This window comes from Miscanthus floridulus, chromosome 16 (genome assembly GCF_019320115.1).
Source record: "Miscanthus floridulus cultivar M001 chromosome 16, ASM1932011v1, whole genome shotgun sequence".
Classification (NCBI taxonomy): domain Eukaryota; kingdom Viridiplantae; phylum Streptophyta; class Magnoliopsida; order Poales; family Poaceae; genus Miscanthus; species Miscanthus floridulus.
Genome location: NC_089595.1, coordinates 82,498,166 through 82,504,302, shown reverse-complemented (window position 1 = coordinate 82,504,302; position 6,137 = coordinate 82,498,166).

The following is a 6,137-nucleotide window of genomic DNA, read 5'->3' as shown; positions in this document are numbered from 1 at the left end:
GGCCTTCATTTGAACATTATGTGGAATACCATTAAGTTTGCCTTCTTGTCGAACCTATATATATTTCTCATTCCACAATCCACAAGTGTATGCAATAAACTCAGTTTTCTGTTCAACACACAGCAAACTTGTTAGACCTTTAATTGTGTTGTCATTCAATTCACCAAAACCCACTAAAAGGCTAGATGCACTTACACCACCCCAGGTCATCACCGCTGAAAGCTCTAGTGGTTTTGGTGAATTGATGAAACCATAAGTGCTAACCTAGTCTATCAAAGCGATCATGAGATAGGTAGCACAATCCAAGTGGTGAAGCAAATGAAGATCATGACATGATGATGGTGATGCCATGGTGATGATCAAGTGCTTGGACTTGAAGAGAAGAAAGAGAAAAACAAAAGGCTTAAGGCAAAGGAATAAATAGTAGGAGCCATTTTATTTTTTGTGATCGAGACACTTAGTGAGTGTGATCACATTTAGGATCGATAACCATACTATTAAGAGGGGTGAAACTCATATCAAAATGGGGTTATCAAAGTGCCACTAGATGCTCTAACTCATTGCATATGCATTTTGGATATAGTGGAGTGCTAACACTGTTTGAAAATGTTTGTGCAAATATGCTAACACATGTGCACAAGGTGATACACTTAGTGGTTGGCACATTTGAGCAAGGGTAAGAAACTTCACCGGCAGGTGTTCTCCCGTAGAGTGCGGATAGTCTGACGGTGCCACCGGCGCCCTATACAAAAAAGACGAAGGTCACTGTAAGTGACCGGACGCTAGCCTCGGTAGGACTGGCGTGTCCGGTTAGTAGAAGCTATGAAGACACTGGCGTCAGTCTCTGACCAGACGCTGGGTCACTTAGTGACCGGACACTGGGGGGTTGCGTCCAGTCCTGCTGATGTGGTAGCACATACGGGACACGTCGAGTGACCGGACGCTAGGTGAGTCCAGTCGAGCATGACCGGACGCATTCGGTCATGATTTCTCGCTTCTGGATGCTTACTGGAAATGACCAGACGCTGAGGTCCAGCGTCCGGTCACTTCGTAGCAGCGCATCCAGTCATCACTTGACCATTAGGATCGAGCGCTTAGTATTTGAAGAGAGGGGGCATGTGGCATGCATCACACAACCAGACGCTGGGGTCCTGCGTCCTATCGATATGACCGGAGCGTCCAGCCACCCCGTGTTGTGCCTAGTGAAGGGGTACAACGGCTCTATTTCATGGGGGCTTCTATTTAAGCCTCATGGCTGGCTCTAGCTCACTCTCTTGGCCGTTTGCATTGACATAGCAACCTTGTGAGCTTAGCCAAAGCCCTCCCACTCATCTCCATCATAGATTCAACATCTTTGTGAGATTGGGAGAGAATCCATGTGCATTCCTTGAGTGTTTGCATCTAGAGGCACTTGGTGTTCATGTTTCGCTACAGGATTCGCTTGTTACTCTTGGTGGTTGCCGCCACCTAGATGGCTTGGAGCAGAGAGGATCGTCGAGCGGAGGTTGGTGATTGTCTCCGGCTCCGATCGTGGTGATTGTGAGGGGTTCTTGACCTTTCCCCAGCGGAGAGCCAAATGGTACTCTAGTGAAATTGCTCGTGGCTTGTGTGATCCTCATCTTGTGTTGGTTGTGTGGCACCCTATTGAGGGTTTGGCGTCTGATGCCAATTAGCGCGTGAACCTCCAAGTGAGTGAATTGCCACAACGAGGAGTAGCTTGCTGGCAAGCAAGTGAACCTCGGTAAAACTTCATTGTATTCATCATTTGATTCTGAGGTGATTGGTCTTCATTGGTATTCATTCTTGTGATTGATTGGCTCCTTCCTCGACATGGCGGTTTAAACAAATTGCTCACTCTCTTTACATTACCGCAAACTAGTTGTCAAGCTCTTTAGTGTAGCTAGTTGTGAGAGCTTGTTAGTTTGGTTAGTGTGGCTCTTTAGTTAGCCTTTGAGAGCACACTAACTTAGTGTAGTGACATAGCTACTATGTGGATAGAAACTATATAAACTAGAATTGTGGTAGGTGGCTTGCAATTTTAGTAGGCTAGCACAATACTTGCTTCGCCTTATAATTGTCTAACCGGTTTGTTAAGTGTTGTTGTAGAAATTTTTAATAGGCTATTCACCCCCCTCTAGCCATTAGGACCTTACAAGTGGTATCAGAGCCGAGGTCACTGTGATTTGAGGCTTAACAACCTTCGATGTAAAAATGGCTCAAATCAACAACACTAAGAAGCCACCCCAATTTGATGGCACAAATTATCATATTGGAAATCAAAGATGACCACACATATCAAGTCAATCAATAGAAAAGTGTGGAAGGTGGTAGAAACCAAAATTGAGATTGATGATCTAGAGAATCCCACCGCGGCCGAAGAAGTGCTTCTCCAAAACAATGACATTGCTCTAAGTGCCATTCATGATGCAATTAATGAGAGAACATTTGAGCAAATCAAGAATATTGAGATAGGCTCATGAGGCTTGGAAGAAGTTGGAAGAATCATTTGAGGGCACTCAAGCCGTGAAGGGCTACAAAGGCATACATTCTCAAAGAGAAGTTTGCAAGCTTCAAGATGAAGGAGGATGAGAGTGTGCCAGAGATGTTCCATAGGCTTCAAGTGCTTGTCAATGATCTCAAAGCACTTGGAGAAGAGGTGAAGGACAAGGACTTCTCCCACAAGTTCTTGAGATGTTTGCCTTCAAGATTTGGCACATTGGTCACTATTCTAGTGAGGAGTGGTTTGGACACCATGACACCAAACCAAGTGTTGGGAGATATAATGACCGATGATACATATAGAGATGATGATGAGAAGGAAGAAAAGAAGGAGAAGAAAGATGAGAAGAAGGATGAGAAGAAGAAGAGCGTGGCATTCAAGGCCACATCATCCAAGGGCAAGGCAAAGCAAGATACATCAAGTGAAGATGATGGCTCATGGGATGATGATGATGATGAGAAGATGGCTCTCTTTGTCAAGAAATTTGGCAAGTTCATGATGAAGAAAGGGTACATTGCTAGAAGAAAGAAATCTTCATCCAAGAACAAGGAAGAGTCAAGAAGGTGCTTCAAATGTGGAAGCAAAGATCATCTTGTTGCTCAATGTCCATACAATAGCGACAATGATGATGACAACAAGAAGAACAAGAAGGACAAGAAGGAAAAGAAAGAGAAGAAGGACAAGATGACCTTCAAGAAGAAGAAGGGTGGTTCATATGTGGTCACTTGGGATAGTGATGCTTCCTCAAGTGATGATGATGATAGTGATGATGACAAGACCACCAAGAAGAAGGCACTTGCAAGCATTGCAATCAATGAGAAGCCTTCTCTCTTCGACACTCCATCATGCTTCATGGCTAAGGCCACTAAGGTACAAATTTGTGATGATGGAAGTGATGAGGAACATGATAATGATAATGAAAATGAAAGTGATAGTGATGATGATGAACCTACTAAGGATGAACTATTTGACATGCTAGAAGATGCTAAAGAACACTTTGACATCAAGAGAAGGAATGCAAAAGCTTGCGTAAGGAACTAAAAGCCCTTAAGCAAGCCTTTGATGAGCTCAATGCATCTCATGAGAGGCTAGAGGAAGCCCATGAGAAGCTTGGCAAGGCTCACAAAAAGCTTGAAAAGGCTCATTCCTCTTTGCTTGATGAGCAAAATAAAAAGAAGCATGTTGAAACTTGCAATGTAGGCTTAACTTGTGATATAATTGATGAATCATTATCTATGCCTATCATTGTTCCTCCCGCTAACCCTTCTTGTAGTACTTCTACTTCCACCTCATCTAGTAGTGATGGTTTCACTTGTGATGCCTCACTAATGGTTGAGAATGAGAACCTCAAGAAGGAGGTCAATAAGCTCACTCACACCTTGGCTAAGGCCTATGGTGGTGAGGACCGCTTGCTTATGTGCTTGGGTAGCCAAAGAGCTTCTCTCTACAAAGAGGGATTGGGCTATACCCCCAAGAAAGGCAAGGCGGCCTTTGCTCCTCACAAGACTAGTTTTGTGAAGAACAATGGTCGGTTTTGCACTAGTTGCAAGCAAGTTGGTCATAAAGAGCATGAAGTGCAAGAATAAGAGCAAAAATGCTAATGTATCCTCCATTAAGATTGAATTCTTTCTATGTGCTTACTAAGGGTACAAATGGTGTGAAGGCTAAGTTCATTGGTAAACCATGGATGGGCTCAAAGAAGAAAGCCATTTGGGTACCAAAGAGCTTAGTGACTAACCTTCAAGGACCCAAGCAAGTTTGGGTACCTAAAAAGAATTGATCTTCTTTTGTAGGTCAATTACAAAGCCAGAGGAAGGCATTGGGTTCTTGATAGTGGGTGCACTCAACACATGACCGGTGATGCAAGAATGTTCAACTCAATCAACACCAATGGCAATGATGGTTATGATAGTATCACATTTGGTGACAATGGCAAAGGCAAGGTCAAAGGGCTTGGTAAGATTGCAATATCCAATGACATGAGCATTTCTAATGTATTGCTAGTAGAGAGCTTGAACTTTAATTTGCTATCCATGGCTCAATTATGTGATCTTGGATTCAAATGCATATTTGGGGTAGATGATGTAGAGATCATAAGTGTAGATGGCTCTAATTTGATCTTCAAAGGCTTTAGATATGAGAATCTATACTTGGTTGATTTCAATGCTAGTGAAGCTAAATTATCTACATGCTTGTTCACTAAGTCTAGCATGGGTTGGTTATGGCATAGAAGGCTTGGTCATGTTGGAATGAAACAATTGAATAGATTGGTTAAGCATGACTTGGTTAGAGGCTTAAAAGATGTTGTGTTTGAGAAGGATAAGCTTTGTAGCTCTTGTCAAGCCAGCAAACAAGTTGGTAAACACCCATCCTAAGAAAAGCATGATGAGCACTAGTAAATCATTTGAGTTATTGCACATGGATTTGTTTGGGCCAACTCAATACACTAGCACTGGTGGTAACAAATATGGCTTTATGATAGTGGATGATTATACTAGATACACATGGGTATTCTTTCTAGTGGACAAAAGTGATGTGTTTGCAATGTTCAAATCATTTGTCAAGGGCATTCACAATGAGTTTGAAACAACCATCAAGAGAGTTAGAAGTGATAATGGTAGTGAGTTCAAGAACACTAGAATTGATGAGTTGTGTGATGAATTTGGAATTAGACATCAATTCTCGGCCAAGTACACTCCACAATCAAATGGCCTTATTGAGAGGAAGAATAGAACACTCATTGATATGGCAAGGTCTATGCTTAGTGAGTACAATGTGAGTCAATCTTTTTGGGCCAAAGCTATCAACACGACTTGCTATTGTAGCAACCACCTCTATTGTCACCCATTGAAAGAGAAGACACTATATGAGCTCTTGAATGGTAGAAAGCCCAATATTGCATATTTTTGGGTCTTTGGTTGCAAATGCTATATCTTGAAGAAAGGCACTAGATTGGGTAAGTTTGACAAGAAATATGATGAAGGATTCCTACTTGGTTACTCCACTATAAGCAAAGCATATAGAGTTTGGAATTTGGATAGTGGTACTCTTGAGGAAGTTCATGATGTTGAATTTGATGAAACCAAGGGTTCACAAGACGAGAATGAGAACTTGGAAGATGTTAGAGGCATTCAACTTTCAAATGCCATGAAGAACATGGATGTTGGTGAATTGAGGCCTAAGCAAGTTAATGATGATGAAGATGATCAAGTGCAAGTGCTCTCTAACTCAAATGTGCAAGATGATACAAATCAAGCTAGCTACAAGTGGATCTCATGACAATGAATAAGATCAAGTGGCTAGTACATCATCTCAACCCAACTGATCAAGCAAGTGCAAGCAATCAAGTTCCAATGCTCCAACCAACAAATATTGTAAGGGATCATCCATTAGACACTATAATTGGTGATATTTCTAGAGGTGTACAAACAAGATCAAGATTGGCTTCATTTTGTGAGCATTTCTCATTTGTGTCATCCATTGAACCAAAGAAGATAGATGAAGCATTGAAGGATGTTGATTGGGTGAATGCTATGCATGAAGAATTGAACTAATTTCACAAGAAATCAAGTATGGGAATTAGTAGAGAGACCAAAGGGACACAATGTGATTGGAACCAAATGGGTCTTTAGAAACA